A 17108-nucleotide genomic window follows, 5' to 3' on the forward strand; every position below is an offset into this window, starting at 1 on the left:
GACTACCATATAAGTTTGCATTAGCTACTTTCATTCGGCTGCGTTTACCACGTAAAGCGTTATGTGGCCTGGAAGAAAAGTATGTTGGGTGCATGGGCACCATTTCGACACCAATACGGCTGATGGATTACTCCATCGCTTTTCGCGCTGAAGGCTTGAAACGGGCAAAGAGAAAAATTCGAGGCACTTGAAAATACAGCCTGGTTGGCAAACCACGGAAACGCATTTCACAGCTTCGACATCGAAAAGGACGTCACTTCTGTCTTTTAAGGACATGGCGTCCCAATGTCTTTGTTCCGCCGGAAGTGCTCCCTCGTCATACTGATGGCGCTGAGCCCCATGAACCGCCGACTAGCCACCATGTTTTGAACATATGGGCTTCTTCCATACTTCGCTGCCAACATTGCCGCTTCGATGTAGTCACAGTGTGATAATCGCAACCTTGAACAAGACGATCGGCGGCTTGGCCGGAAGCGCAGGAGACAGGATGTCCTGTTGAAATAACTGGAGGAGACAGCCATCTTAGCGGAAGGGCAGACAGATATTGACGCGTGATGAAATCATGTGGCACGTAACTCCTACAGTAGAAAACCACTACTGCTGGAACTGCGAGGAGAGCAGGTGAGTGTCTTATTCGGCTATTGGCTTGCAGCTTGTTATGACCAGTGGTCGTAACTTGTGTATTGCCGGGGTTAGGGGAAGGAAACCTGACGAGAGTGGGGGCAGATGGATGTGGGCTTGAACGCCAAAACGGCTAGGGTCACAGAACAGAGCGGGAGGGTCAGGCTCTCACTAAATAGCAATGATGCAACTACAGCTCTGAATTACGGAAACGTAACTAGCCAAAGAAGAGACTAGAAATGAGAACAGTGCAAGGCCCACCGCAAGAGCATTGACAAAGGCCGGAACGAGGGCAGGAGGGTAAAGTATGCGAGCCTTCTTAAAGACGTGTTGGTGCCCATGACTACTCACGAACCGCTCGTTCCAACATGGCTTGGTGATGTTGAGGCGACACTTGATTCTTACGAAGTGCCGTACGAGTGTAGGGTAGGGTTGGTGTTGCCTCTGGCTTTCTCGTTCATCTGGGTACAGAACAAAACAAACATTACAAAGTTGTGAAACAAACCATGCTTAAATGACTTCGATTATCTTCCGCAGAGTATTGCCGAATGTTTATTCAATAAAAAAACCGCAGCAGTAAGACACGGTCACAATTTGCAGTAGGCCTTGAAAATTACCCGATTTAATACCTTAATGTCGACAACGTTTGCAGTGTTTAGCAAATTAAAGAGTACGAAGGTAACAGACAGGCTTCGCGACACTCTAGTTTCGGAAGGCCGTTAGCGATCCAGAACGAGACACGGAGTGCTTCCGCTAGAGATTGCCGAACCGGCGGAGAGCTTCGAAGAAATCAAGAGGGGAATGACCAACTCAGGCGAGGTAGCGGGAGGTGAAAAAACGAAAGCATTTCCTGATGCATGCAAGATTTCACTAGGGGCAACCAAGACAACCAACAAAATGAGCAGGCAGTGCTGCTTTGTCTATAATTCTGCGGAACATTTCGCTCGTGACTGCTCAAGTGCGCTGGCGGGCACAGCAGATCTGGTGCGGATGGTTAACTCGGACCGTGAGAGTACGCTCAGTGCAGAGATGTTGTATCAAGCGGTGAGAGCCCCATACTCTATGCTGTCTAGGCTATAAACTTCACGTGCGGCAGGTCAGAGCTTAAAGGTAGCACTGGATTCTGGATCAGAGATTAGTGTCATCCGAATCTGTAGTTCCGGGATATGAAGCTACGGGAACTAACATAAAACTGACGGGGGCATTCGGTCAGCAGGCAGTGGCCGCTTTAGTTCGTGTTCCGCTCAGAGTGCTACGGAAACCCGTATATTTTCACTGTGAAGAAAGGGAGCTAGAGATATTGTGCGCTGTCAATGATAAACTTCTAAATGATATGTAGCCACTCATAAAGCCAAAGGCCTGCATAAAGTTAATAAATTAAACTGCCTTTGTACATTTATGCCCGTCGATGTACTGCCCAAAGGCTAAAGAGCAGTATTCAACAATACAGGTTACAGCGCAAATTGAGGCAGTGTGCGTCGATAATGAAGCACGCCAAACGAATAAACCGGAGTGGGACGAAAATGTCCGCGAACGAGAGCGTTTGAGGATAAGCCAGGTGGATGACCTGGCTTACAGGCACGGGCAGACACCCATGGAGTGAATGTAAATGATGAGCTACTGTGCCTTAACTATAATGTGGTCAGTGGCAAGAGGCCGCACACATATCTAATCGAGCTAAATGATGACAGCCGACGAAGCATTCGTACGAATCAGTTGCGTGGGTACGTAACTAGGGCAAAGCTCTGGGAGAGTCGCATATGAAACTGACGAAGCGTTCTAGGATGTGCAATCCTTGCCGAGTAGCACGCAGGGAAGCAAAAACTTATACGATGGAGATGATCGGTTAACAGACACACACAGATGTACTTCGCGAACGCGCGGAGTGTGCATCGTGCCGTAAAAGAACCGCATTTACTACACTTCGAATCTTCTCTCATCAGCGACGTATATACGACCCGACGTCTTTACTGGCGGTCAGCTAGTGAGAAATTTACTTCTCTCCACCTTGACTTACATCTCCCCTCCTTGCGAATTACCGCAGAACTAATACGTCAAACCTCGGGGTGTCACGGATGATGATGCCGTTCTCGGCGAGTGATGATGACGTCAGCATTCGTTCTTTCTCTATATTTTATCTATATACGGCAGTGGGAAGTAACAAAGGGCATCCCCTTTTGGGTATCGTCTCATGTCCTTTTTGTTTGTGCAATCACTTCCTCCTACTTTCGTAACATATATTTTCTTGATGCGGTAGCATTATTGGTCTCAAAGTAGAAATTATATATATATATATATATATATATATATATATATATATATATATATATATATATATATATATATATATATATATAATGTGTATATATATACATATATATCGTCATATCATAAGAACTCATATAAAAAGCCAACAAGCATCGCACGCGAAAGGCGAAGGTTGTGGGTTCGGTTCCCACCTCCGGCAAGTTGTTTTTTCATCCACTTCAATTTCCAATATATTTATCGTTCCTTTATTTCATTTATTAAGCGCAAGTTATTTCCCCTATGTTGTCCTTGGTGTCAGTGTTTGTTGGCTTATTATGATATGACTAATAAAAATTGGGCCCCTCGGTTAACCCCCTCTCTTCTCGTTCATTACATAACAAGGGTCTCGAATCCGGCTACATTGATGCCTTCAGGTAGCATATGTGGGTTTATTGACCAGTTGCCTTCACCCAAGAAGATCACGTTCTCGTGACGCCTGCGGCAAGAAGGACGTTCTACGTCCGCCACGAAGGTCTGTGAGTGGTGGCGCTGGCTAACACTCCCAGTTCTACTAGGACACATAAATACCCAAGAAAGTGGATGGGGAAGCAGCGCCGCGGTAGCTCAATTGGTAGAGCATCGCACGCGAAATGTGAAGGTTGTGGGTTCGGTTCCCACCTGCGGCAAGTCTTTTCATCCACTTTAATTTCCATTAATATATCATTGCTTTATTTCACTTATTAAGCGCAAGTAATTTCCCCTATGTTGTCCTTGGTGTCAGTGTTTGTTGGCTTATTATGATATGACTAATAAAAATTGGGCCCCTCGGTTAACCCCCTCTCTTCTCGTTCATTACATAACAAGGGTCTCGAATCCGGCTACATTGATGCCTTCAGGTAGCATATGTGGGTTTATTGACCAGTTGCCTTCACCCAAGAAGATCACGTTCTCGTGACGCCTGCGGCAAGAAGGACGTTCTACGTCCGCCACGAAGGTCTGTGAGTGGTGGCGCTGGCTAACACTCCCAGTTCTACTAGGACACATAAATACCCAAGAAAGTGGATGGGGAAGCAGCGCCGCGGTAGCTCAATTGGTAGAGCATCGCACGCGAAATGTGAAGGTTGTGGGTTCGGTTCCCACCTGCGGCAAGTCTTTTCATCCACTTTAATTTCCATTAATATATCATTGCTTTATTTCACTTATTAAGCGCAAGTTATTTCCCCTATGTTGTCCTTGGTGTCAGTGTTTGTTGGCTTATTATGATATGACTAATAAAAATTGGGCCCCTCGGTTAACCCCCTCTCTTCTCGTTCATTACATAACAAGGGTCTCGAATCCGGCTACATTGATGCCTTCAGGTAGCATATGTGGGTTTATTGACCAGTTGCCTTCACCCAAGAAGATCACGTTCTCGTGACGCCTGCGGCAAGAAGGACGTTCTACGTCCGCCACGAAGGTCTGTGAGTGGTGGCGCTGGCTAACACTCCCAGTTCTACTAGGACACATAAATACCCAAGAAAGTGGATGGGGAAACAGCGCCGCGGTAGCTCAATTGGTAGAGCATCGCACGCGAAATGTGAAGGTTGTGGGTTCGGTTCCCACCTGCGGCAAGTTTTTTCATCCACTTTAATTTCCATTAATATATCGTTGCTTTATTTCACTTATTAAGCGCAAGTAATTTCCCCTATGTTGTCCTTGGTGTCAGTGTTTGTTGGCTTATTATGATATGACTAATAAAAATTGGACCCCTCGGTTAACCCCCTTTCTTCTCGTTCCTTATATATATATATATATATATATATATATACTGTGGTATAGATTTAGCGAGATTATGGATCCTGTCTTAACGATGTGTACATGCAGCGTTTTTTTTATGTGCGATGCGCATTGTGAATCTCTCGGGACACTATCTTTTTGGCTTAAAAATGAATCACGGTCCAACATGCACTATATACAAAACGAAAATAAGCAATAAGCTGTTAGCTTGCACGCTGCAAGTGCAGTCATGTCTCACTCGCTACTGCACATTAATGTCATTACCTTTCTTGCCGCGAGAATGATTTCGCTGGTCCCAATCCCTGAAGCAACGGTATCATTTGAGTGGGTGTAATCCAGAAAAATAAACATTACTGCGTTCAATTCTCTCTTAATAAGAAACTGTAATTCTCCGCCACTAACATGCCAGAGCACTCTTCCTTCTATATCCGCGAATATTTTCCCTTTTTATTCAAGTAATTATTTTATAACACATAATTTATTTAGTTTGTTACTCAGTGTATAAATGAGTGAAACCGTGCCTGTGAACAGTAATGTATATCGAGTATATAAGCAGGAATAACATGCAGGCGTTTGAGGGAGAGCTATAGAGAAACAGCTAGCTTATTTACAGGAAAGACAGAGAGTGCCTACGTGAACTGGTGTGCTCTAAGGTGCCGTTCTGCACTGTGGAAGCTGAAGAATGATTGAAAGTCTAGAGACGGATGACGATGATGAGAAGAGAATGGATGAATGCCTATGTTCATTAGACGGCAGCTCTACTAGAGCTACTCGCCTAGTTTCATGTCGTACAGAAACTTCGACAGCGCATTTGTGGTCGGTGTGGCATTTGCAGTGTCAGACCATGTACCAAGAATTATCCCCCCTCGACAGAGGTGGTTTGACAACCGGCGGCAATGAGTCTGTCACAACATGCACATTTCCGGCATAGAGCGTGGGGCAATAATAATGAGCATCGTGTGTTGGAATCATCGCAAGATTCGATATAACTCTAGTATAGAAATATTGAAAGACGTCAACCGATCGAAGCATATAGAAATATATGAAGGCAGCGATCTTCCACTATCGAAGCAAATACCCAATATCATCAAATTGTACTATTTTAAATAGTATCTTATTTCTAGTAGCGAGCCAGCACATAATAAAGCAGAATACTTTTCATGTGGCCATTTCTAACTTCTAAAAATTCTCGGCGCCCCAGCCCCCTCACAGGAGGCTCAGGGGCTGATTCTGTCTTTTTCAACCACCTGAGCTAAGGTTACTCCCCCCGTCTTTGTTTTCATTCCTCCTGGGATGGTATTTAAAAACGTTTGCTACAGAAGCTGACTCAAGGGTGTCATTGAGGCCTATATACCAGACAGTCTAAGATTTTTTTTTTTTTTTTTTTTTGACGACGGTGAATGGCCGTCTTTGATTTGAGCCTGTTTGACAGCCCTTTTCTCACAAGCACCAAGCCTGCAATGTCTGTTCGTGGTATCGCTGTGTATTTTTTATTTTATCGAAGTTCCTTGCCTTTTCATAATACTTGACTGATTGCTTTATTTGCTTCATCTCCGTACAGCGTAACAGGAGACGGAGGAAAATGCCGTTCAAATGAAGGCTTGAAATATGAAGGTCAGTTTCATGTAGGTCCACCAAAAACCATCGAGGTAAAAGTTCAGAAAACTACGAAACAGTGCGGAAGCCACTGCAATTCTACCTGTTTGTGTCCCTTGGAAAGTCAAGTTCCTTCCCAATTTTTGGCGACACCTATTTTGTCGTGTGGCACATCAGCAAATATGACCCACAATCGGGACATAGTGTCCGCACCTTCCACAGAATTTTCTGGACGGTGAATCACTTCAAAGTCGAACTGCTCAAGCTCGCTTACACACTGTGCGGCTTTCCTTTCGACTCTGCCATTTGTAAAACATGGGTGTACGTGATCTGTGTACAACTAGAGTCTGGTACCTTCCAAGTAGGAACGGAAGTAGCTCATTGCCTTTTAAACGGCTAGATCTTTCTTCTCTGTCGTCGTGAAGTTTACCTCCGCTTTGTTAAATGTGCAGCTATTTTAGCCACATTATTGCAGATTATTCGGCTCGCTTGCATCTTGCTGGAATAGTATCGCTTCCGTTCCGTAGTGCAGGGTATCGACATGAAGCTCAAATGGTGCAGGAAAGTCCGGGAGTCAGAGCACTGGGTCTGACGAGATCACTCGTACCAGCTCTTTAAGCGTCACTTCGCAGTCACCCGGCCAAGAGAATTGTACGTCTTTTAGTGTTAGTCTAGTCAAACACAGAGTTTTGAGAGCATATTCTTGGATAAATGCTCTAAAACGTCCTGCCAACCCCTGAATATGCGAAATGAGCGCACATCAAGAGGTTCAGGAGTTTTGCAATGCGTGCAACCAATTCTTCATTTGTGTTCTTTTTAGTGCCATCCATTACTCTGCCCAAGGAAGTTACGTTGTTCTTGAAAACTTACTCTTCTTAAAATTGACATTTAGGCTGACTTCTGCAAAAGAAGAGAGGAAAAGTGTCAGCTGTTGTCCATGAAGACGGTCGCTTTTAGAATACACAATAACATCGTCTATGTGTATATTGAAAAAGCGGCCAATGAATGGATCCAGCACCACATTCATCATTTTATGAAACTAGCTTGGCGAGTTCTTCCATCTAAAGGCTAGGCGGTTCTATTCGTGGCTGTGAAACGCAGTAATTAAAGCCATAGCCTGCTTTGTATCCTTTTCATGTGGTACTTGCCAAAAGCCGTTATGAAGGTACATCCTAGAAAAACAACTACACGCATCTGTGCCGTCAATAATTCTACGTATTCCAGGCATATAGAATGAAATGAGCTGTGTGTGGTAGTCCGTGCAGAGTCAGAGGCTTTTATCTTCCTTTAGTGCTACCGTTATTGGCGATGCATATAGTGATACTGACGGATAACACCTGCGTCCTATATCTTCGCAAGCTCTTCTTTCAGCCTACTTTCTTTTCTATGGTGAGGTTGACAAATTTCCTCCACTTTGCGCTTGTGTTATATAGTTTGAGGGGAACCTTGGTATACCTATTACCTGGAGGATAGCTTCGCAACCGTATAATTTCGCATATATTATAGTATGTCATCTTCTGTCTTCACAATGTGAAGTGCTTTCTCCTTTCCCACAGGTTGCGGCTCATGCAACCTGTGCATCTCTGCTATAGATGCTTACGGGTTCAGGCTGGCGGGCTTCTTCAGCATGCTGAGTAAAGTCCCGGGCATCCACCTTGGTGCAATCGCACTCAAGCGGCAGCATTATATTTATAGCCGTGACTTCAAGTCCGTGAAGAAGACGGATCGGTATCATTCGTACTCTCTCATGGGTTTTCGCGCTTGATTAAAGCAGACGCTAGAGTCTAAACGATAGAGGCCTTGCTGGGAAATTAGCTTTTGTTGAATTAATACGGCTCGAATAGCTGTCGGTAGCTCGTCACATGGAACTTGCCGACGCGGGAGAGTTCCTTTAGATGCACTGGAATATTTACTTTCACGGAATATTGCTCTAAAAGTTGATCTCACGACGCAGAGGCTTCATCCAGAATGAGATTCGGAGACTTACGTGTAATGACGTGTTCGGGAATGCCAATGACGACTTCGTCCTCAACTTGATTTCTTGACTAGCAAAAAGTTGCTGCGGCATTTCACAAAGAAACTAACCCACATATTAGTTCGAGTCGCCCGCTGCACTAAATCACTAACAAGGCCAGACATAATAAACAGAGACATTGCTCTTAAAGTCGACATACCTAACTTATTATTTATTCTCATATACTCCCCAGCCGCCTTACTGCGGATTCTGCCTCGTCGTCTTCATCAAGTGTCTTAGCAAGCTTCATTGCTTGTCACGTCTAGACCTGTGGTCATTTTAGCGGCTGGCAGAACAAGAATTGTCTGCCGCGGTTACGTCTCTGCCATTACAGCAGCACTAGTAAAACAATAAAAATAGCCCGTAACTACACGCGGATAGACTGTTATGATCTCTGAACCAAGAAATGTGAACGTGCAGCGCCGCGCAATCTTGTATTGGTATTGAAATGTTCAGCAGCTATATACACTGGCCTGCCTAAATCGAGACACATTCTGTAGGCTAACTCAATGCGAATCGTTCTTTTTGAATGACCGAAACTTATTGATGTCGCTCAGGTATTGGCGCATTGGGCGCTAGAAACGCAGTTCTGCAAAATAACTCTTTCGAGTGGTAATCGCTTCCATCTTACTTTATTTCGTGTCTCTCGAATATGCACAGGTAATTTTTATATAATTATATTCGAAGTTGAATCGGGCCAGCACAAAGCAAGCGAGGTCAGAGTTTAACGAGGACGCTGGCTTTATTATATTTGCAATTCTCATGTATTATTTATGCTCTGATGCATTTATATTTTTTCGGTAGTTCAGTTTCACATTTCTGGGTCTAAGTATCTGCAGTTCGTAGCGCTGTATATGTTATGAGCGTCAGCAATTGGTGTGTATGTAATCATGTATAAAAGCTCAAGATGAGGGGCATTTCAACCCTTGAATTAAGCTAAATCCTCAGACTGTCGGTCAAAACTTAGTGTCATATTGTCGCAACGAGATTGAACAAAAGACAAGATCACGTTGTCACAAAGTCAACATGGAGCTGACGCGCCAACTCCGTATTCCTTGAAAGAACGGTAAGCGCTGCCGATGTCCCTGGCTTTCCTGACCACGACACCCTGGCTTTGAAATGTCGCATTACCCTCCCTTCCGAGATAACATGGTCTCAAAGCTCCACAGTCACAGCGTCAGGAGGTGCGAGCTTTCAAACGCCTGCGATGCAATTGAGTCAGTCTGACATATTATGTTTCATCCAGGCCCCATGCACACCCTCTTAGGCATACCGTGGTTATTATCGGGAAGAACCCGGGAGGTAACAACAGCGAGACAACGGAGAACATTATGCAGCCCGAAGTAGCGTCTCGACAATGTTTTCCAGAGGCAGAGACGACGAGTAGGAGGCCACACCGAGACGCTTTCTACGGGCTCGTACGAGATAGCTCGTTGGCGAAGCTTACAGCGCCTCTAGTCGTAATCCTGCTTGAGGTGGATTCCTACGTGTTCGAGCTGCCGCGATTCTTCAGCACGCTCTATGAAGACCTGAATATTCATCGCGAAGCCATCGCACTCAAGCGGCAGCATTGAATCTAGCATAGTCTCGACTTCACGATCGTGATGAAGGCTTAACGGTAGCATTCTTGTTGTCTTTTGTTGAGCCGTGCACTATGCAAAAGTAACATACGGCATGACCTCATCGCCATTCTGATGCTCCCCATCAACGTTCTTTTATTGTTTGTTTTGCTTGTGTTCTCTTCTACCTTCTCTATTGCGTATAACCCAACCCAGCGTAGCCAACGGGTCTGGTAACGAAGCCCAGCAATCTTTACTTGCATATACATGAACACCATTTGCTAATTATCGCTACGGCGGAACAGCGTTCTTTTACAAACACCTATGAGGGCTTCGCCTAAACCGTTTCTCATAGCGTGTGGCATTCGCAGAATGTTTGAATTATTATTCACTCGCGCGATGAACGCCTCACACCTCAACGCATTGGCGCCGTCGCCGCAACTTTTCTTTCGTTGTTTTCTCGGAGATCGGCCCGAAAACACAACTCCCTACACTCACTTCTAAAATATATATTTTTGTAAACCCTTTTTGTAAATACTCACGAAGCGATTACTCAGCCGGGCTCGTCACCAAGCCAAAGGCTCGCCAAACTTCTACGGAGCTCCCCTCCTTATGACTCATACTAAGGCTCACCAATATTCTCCTCAGCCGGGCCTTCTCGGACTCGCAAGTTTATCTGAGTGTGTATACTCATGAGAAAGTTTGCCAACCTCCGTCTACAAAAACGGTGATGCCGGCGGTAATAGCTTTGTGGGGAGCCGTAAACGTCGCGTTGTCCGGTTGTAGTAATTACGCTCGCGACGTTGTAACACTTGGTTGGGCGGCAAGCTTTTCCCGTAATATCAATGCTGTCAGTTTCCATTGACGTGTGCTAGCCGATATGCCCCGAACTGCTTCAGCGCAGCTGCGATGGTGCGGAGGAGAGCTTGGCGGAGGTAGCGTGGAGCGACTTTGAAGATTTGTTGTCGCCAATAGCTGGGACACCATGGAAACGTCGCTATCGCAGTGGTTTTCGAAAACAGCGCGAAAAAAAAATTATATACATCGCACTGGTATCCAGTGTCATGAAACGGGCAATTGCCGTTTTCGATGGACTCACAGTAGCCGGCACACGAGGATGCGGCACAAGTCTGTCTTATTACGAAGTGGAAGTATACTGGTGGGTGCCCCTTGGTAACAACAAGTAATGGCCGATTGGTGAGTATTATGACGAGGTTTGCGACGGCATATAAAGTGAAGAGCTCATCGACTGTGGCTTGGGCAGCGGGGTCACTAGAGGCGAGGCAAACGACGGACGGGTTGCGCGTCACGCACCTTTGACGACGCACAGCTGACGTGAAGTTTACAGAGTACTGGCTATGTATTGAATATTAGAAATAAGAAGCTTTTCTGACTTCTTGCCGCATACTTTCGGCGACAGAAGGAACCGCAAGCTATTGCAGAGCAAGGACAAAGAGCGAAGCCGCGACATCCTCACCCGCATCACTCTGGCAAGTGTCCAGAATCCGGAAATCTTCATTGATCACCTGTGTTGGGCTGGCAGTTCCCACTTCGTTAAAACGGGAAGCTCTTTGACTGGGCTAGATACGAAGAGGTTGCTTCAAAGTTTAGGCCTCGTCGGCGGCAAATGCATTTTTGGAGAGGTATAGGTGCGGTTTTAGACTGAAAGTGCCCCTCCACAGTGGAGTCCCGAGCTTCGAGCGGTGGGTTCCAGCCCCTCCACCAGTCTCAGAGTGATAAAACTGGATACAAAATCAGGGTGCGATAAGGACAAACTTTGTATTCTCAGAGCAGATGCGCCAAAATCGCTTTCGGATGAAAAGCGGAGGCTGCCCAAGTCCCTTGCTTTGTTTGCTTTTACAGTCTAGCTTTAATAGTAGCAAAATTTATGGTTAATTCTATGATTACCTCATCGAACATTTTTCAAAAACCATTCAAGCAAATATCCAGTTACCGCCACACCTTCCGTATCTTTGACATGTTCGAATGCATTTTATGAAACACAGTGTGTTGATGTCTATCACGTTGAAAAGGGTCTTTTGTTAATCTATTAAGTAACCATTCTGTAAATTTTATTAAATGCTACAGACCAGACAGTTTGTAATCTAACCTAAAGGAAACTGGATTGCTTTCGTCGTCGCCTCATGGTGTCAAACGGCTCTATCTGTGAGTTTATGATGTCTCCCATGACCAAATAATGTAATTCTTAAGGCTGCAGAAATCTCTATGAACATGCCACAAATATTTGTAAGCATTTGTATATTTTCATGCGTAACTTATATTTCAGTGTTGTAAATTACGTAGGAAAGTTTCGCGTTGACCAAATTGGAGCAAGAATTGTTTAAGGAATGGGTAAATCCCAAAGGAATTTCAGTTTCTTTATCAAAACTACATGAATTGATTCCGTTATTCTATATTTTTTAGGCATGTAAGATTTACGAAATGGGCTGCCGAGTCTTCCGAAGCGCGATGCCGTTATGTGCCTGCTAAGAGTGCCCCCTTTTTGTGATCCAAGCGAGTGCATCGTGCACGTTATTATTATTTTTAACGCGACTAGCTGTATGGACTCTGGGTCGCAGAGAACCCGGCGACCGAGTCTTCCGATTCGTTCGGGATCGAAAGTTGCCGCGTATGTATAGGTATGTGTATATGACAAAGCAGCTTATCCACTTCCGGCGACTCGCCCTTTCGACGCAGGACAAGATGGAAATAACTCGTGTCTCGTCGCCTTTCGAGTGAGAGAAGCAACCATATCAACCATTATTTTGACCCTGCTCGTTTTAGTGCTGTTCGAGGTCATCGTCGGAACGCCTGTATAGTTTGACTAGCCGAGTTCACGGCCGCCTGCGTGCGTCAGATTCCGGTACTACAAGGCCAGTACTGCTTAGAAATCCTTCTATATTGAGTTATCCATCGCTGCCAGCAAAGCACATCTATGGCAGATTAATCAAACAAGTTTTTTGTCATGCGGGACTCTGGGCTGTACTTTTCGGTGATAAGGTAGCCTCGCCGCATCAGGGATTATCTAACTGAGCAATGTCGAGTGCTCGGTTGCCATAGTCGGAATTGCGAATCCTTCTATAGTTTTTTTTAGGGCTGACGATATTGAAGTTGAGTTTCACCTGCTCCAGTGCACTACATCTGCAGGCTGGAGTGACGCCTGACACCGGCAAAAATGCCGAGAGCGATTGGGGATATACTAATCTAGGTACAACCAAATTAGGAAGGGCCACTAAGCTTCAACAAAGACAGTCCCTCACCAGAACAAGAATCGGCCTCCCTGGTGCAGTATTCGACCACCACCTCTCCAATGATTCCTGCAATTAACGCATGGCACTGAGTCCCCAGCAGCTGCGGAGCACCTGACCAAGGCGGTGGTCAGACCTGTAACGCAGCAGAGGATGCTAAACATCTCTGGGTCCGGGCAGGCTACCAATGCAGACTGACCCTGTCAACATTTAACAACCGAACCCTGTCGAGTGAGGCTAGCTTAGGAGTACTCTTTGAGGAACTGTAAGACATTGTGCGGGATATCATCGGCCTTAGGGAGATTAGAAGCACTGGTGAATTGTTGAATAACGGCCATGTCCTATGGAGCTCTCCCACATAAGAAGCGATACGGGGTAGGATTCCGAATCCATAAGGACATAGCGGGCAACATTGGCAAGTTCTAAAGCATTAATGAAAGGGTAGCAGCAGTCGTAATCAAACCTAATAAGATGTATATAATAAAGATAGTACAAGGCTGCGCTCCAGCCACGATGACGATGAAGTAGATCAGTTTTATGAACTTGTTGAATTAGCGATGAGAAAAGTGGAAACTCAGTATACTGTAGTAATGGGCGACTTCAACGCAAAAGTAGGGGGAAAGCTGTCTGGTGGACAAGCAATTGGCAACTACGACATCCATTCTAGCTACGTTAGAAGAGAGATGCTGGTAGAATTCGCAGAAAGGAACAACCTTAGAGTAATGAACACATTTTCAGGAAGCGTAGCAACAGACAGTGGACCTGGAAAAGCCCTCTTGGTGGAACAAAAAAGGAAATCGATTTCATACTTTTGTCGATCCCAGTATAATGCAAGATGTAGAAGTGATAGGTAGGGTAAAGTACAGTGATCATAGGTTAGTGATGGCTAGGATTCACCTCAATTTGAAGAGAGAAAGATTAAAACTAGTAAAAAAAAACAGGTTAACCTAGAGGCAGTAAGGGTAAAAGCAGACAAATTCAGGCGCGGTATTTGAAAAGAAATATGCAGCCTTGGAACAGAGAGATGATGATGACATAGAGGTAGTGAATGAAACCCTACCTAGGCTGGCTTCAGAGGCAGCAATTGAAGTGGGAGGCAAGGCACAAAGGCAACCAGTAGGCAAGTTCTCGCAAGTAACAAAAGACCTAATAAGAAAAGACAAAGAATGAAAGCATCCAACTCAAGAGATAAAAAAAATTCGCGGAACTGACCAAACCAATCAACAAGGCAAAAATAAGTGGCATTGGAAACTATAACGCCAGAAAAACTGAAGAAGCCGTAAAAAATGAACGCAACCTGAAATGGGTGAGAAAGAAACTTGGCATAGGACAAACGAAGATGTATGCACTGAAAGATAAGCAGGGTATTATCATCAGCAATCTCGAAGATATAATAAAAGAAGCGGAAGAATTCTATACTGACCTCAACAATACCCAGAGGAGTCAGGATAACTCCATTACAACCAGTAACGAATAGGATACAGAAACTCCTCCTGTAACTAGCGGTGAGGTCTGAAGGGTCTTGCAAGACATGAAACGAGGAAGAGCGTCAGGAGAAGTTGGAGTAACAGTCGATTTAATCACAGATGGAGGGTACATATTGCTTGGAAAACAGGCCCCTCTTTATACAAAGTGTCTATCGACTACTAAGGGTCTCAGAAAAGTGGAAAATTCGAAGCATTATGCTAATCGACAAAAAGAGAGAGGTTAAACAATTGAACATCATAGGCTCCTTAGCTTACTCGCAGTATTAAATAAAATATTCACCAAAATTATCTGCAATAAAATAAGAGCAACACTGGACTTTAGGCAACCAAGGGTACAGGCTGGCTTCAGGAAGGGATACTCCACAATAGATCACATCCTTGTGACTAATCAGGTAATCCAAAAATCCGCAGAACTCAATAAGCCTCTCTGTAGGGCTTTCATAGATTGCGAAAAAGCATTTGATTAAGTATAGATACCAGTAGTCATAGAGGAATTACGTAATCAAGGAGTACAGACCTCTTACGCAAATACCTTGGAAAATATCTACAGATATTCCACCGCTACCTTGATTCTACACAAAAACGTTGGAAGATACCAATAAAGAAAGGGTCAGATAGGGAGGCACAATCTCTTTGATGCTATTCACTGGGTGTTTGGAAGAAGTATTCAAGGTATTAAACTGGGAAGGCTTAGGAGTAAGGGTCGACGGCGAATATCTCAGCAACCTTCGGTTTGCCGATGGCATTGTTCTGTTAAGCAATACTGCGGGCGAGCTACAACAAATGATTGAGGACCTTAACCGAGAGAGTGTAAGACTGGGGTATAAGATTAATATGCAGAAAACAAAGATAGTGATGAATAGCCGAGTAAGAAAACAAGAGTTAGGATCGCCAGTCAGCCTCTAGAGTCTGTGAAAGTGTAATTTTACCTAGGTCAAGTAATCACAGGGAACCCTGATCATAAGAAGGAAATTCATAGAAGAATAAAAATGGGTTGGATCGAATACGGGGGGCATTGTCAGCTCCTGACTGGAAGCTTATCCTTATCATTGAGAAGGAAGGTGTATAATCAGTGTATATTACCGGTGGTGAAATATGGGGCACAGACATGGAGACTGGCAAAGAAGCTTGGGAACAAGTTCAGGACCGCATAAAGAGCAAATAAACGAAGAATGCTACGCATAACGTTGAGAGAAAGAAGGAGAGTGGTTTGAATTATAGAGCAAACGGGTATAGCCGATATTCTAATTGACATTAAGAGGAAGAAATGGAGCTTGGCAGGTCATGCAATGCGCAGGTTAGATAACGGTTCGTCCATTAAGGCTACAGAATTTGTACAAAGATAAGGGAAATGCAGACGAGGATGGTAAAACACTGGGTGGTGGAGCGATGAAATGTGAAATTCGCGGGTGGTAGTTCGAATCGGTTGGCGCAGGACAGGGGTGATTGGAGATCGCAGGGAGAGGCCTTCGTCCTGCAGTGGACATAAAACAGGATGATGATCATGATGATATATTGGCTCAATGTAACGGTAGAGAAATACACTTTCGATATATTTTCTTTACTACAATGACCACACAAAATTTCAACACATTACAATCACTCTCTTACTTCCTCATTCAGATGTTACACGAAAATTGTTAGCAGTTCACGTGTATTGTCGTATCTACGGATTTTCGCGCACATCTCTCTCCGATGTTGGCCGTGCGTTGTTTTTATGTCGTTTTGAGTAGCAAACGCTTTCAGAAATGCCCTGCTGCTTTAAACCTTTAAGGACCAGACATATAAAGACCCAGAAAAAAGGCTCATTTCCTATCTAAATGTGAAAAGCACATAAAAATACCCATAGTCAACGAAAAGAAAAAATTACGGGGGAAACCGGAGGCAGGAAACTAGAAGTTAGCTTCACCCCAGCCATCTAAGGCTTCGGTTTCATTTTGTTTAGACAGCTCCCATCAAATGCGAAGCATAGGTGCACATTTTCCTAGCTTTACGTTGTACATATGACACCAATGCAGTTGGATATCTTGCATCGGCCTGTATCCTCTGACCTGGCTTTCAAAGACAGTGAGTAGCGAGTCAAACTTTTTCCTCGTCCAATGTTGCTGCTCTAAAGCAGGAAACAATGCTAGCTGCCTGCCGTTTAGTGTGAGCCCAAAACATTTACCCAGAAACATCGTAATAAATACTGAAACTTGGCAAGTAAACGTTATAGTGACGTTTCACTTTGTGAACGCAGATGATGCGCAAGCGTATGGGTGCTATAGCGTGCACTACGCCATCGGCCCTCGGCGCGCCTTGACGCCTACACGGTCCCTATCGCAGATCGTATGCAAGACAGGGCTCGTGCGGCCGTGCCATATGCAGCGACTGCCTAAGTAGAACACGCCGTTGTAAACGTTCACCTGATATCTAAATTACTTAGTATGGTGTGAGCATGCAAAGGCAAACATGAAGATTCCACACTCGCTGACCGCAGGCACTCGCTGTCAAAACACTGGAGTGAGAAATCGCGGCAGCAGCAGTGACTGAAGTGGCCGTCCTGCTGTGTATCGCTTGA

The 17108-nt window shown here is 44.8% G+C and overlaps 1 long non-coding RNA gene across 1 annotated transcript in view; it reads left to right on the plus strand.

Annotated features, from left to right (window-relative positions):
- The first annotated feature begins 455 nt into the window (after positions 1 to 455).
- LOC129384104 (uncharacterized) overlaps positions 456 to 17108 on the plus strand; it is a 32436-nt gene continuing 15783 nt past the window's right edge. Inside the window, exon 1 of the long non-coding RNA XR_011890160.1 lies at positions 456 to 621. This is a non-coding gene — a long non-coding RNA (uncharacterized lncRNA). The remainder of the gene's footprint in view (positions 622 to 17108) is intronic.

The sequence above is a fragment of the Dermacentor andersoni genome, chromosome 9 (genome assembly GCF_023375885.2).
Source record: "Dermacentor andersoni chromosome 9, qqDerAnde1_hic_scaffold, whole genome shotgun sequence".
NCBI classification, from domain to species: Eukaryota; Metazoa; Arthropoda; class Arachnida; order Ixodida; family Ixodidae; genus Dermacentor; species Dermacentor andersoni.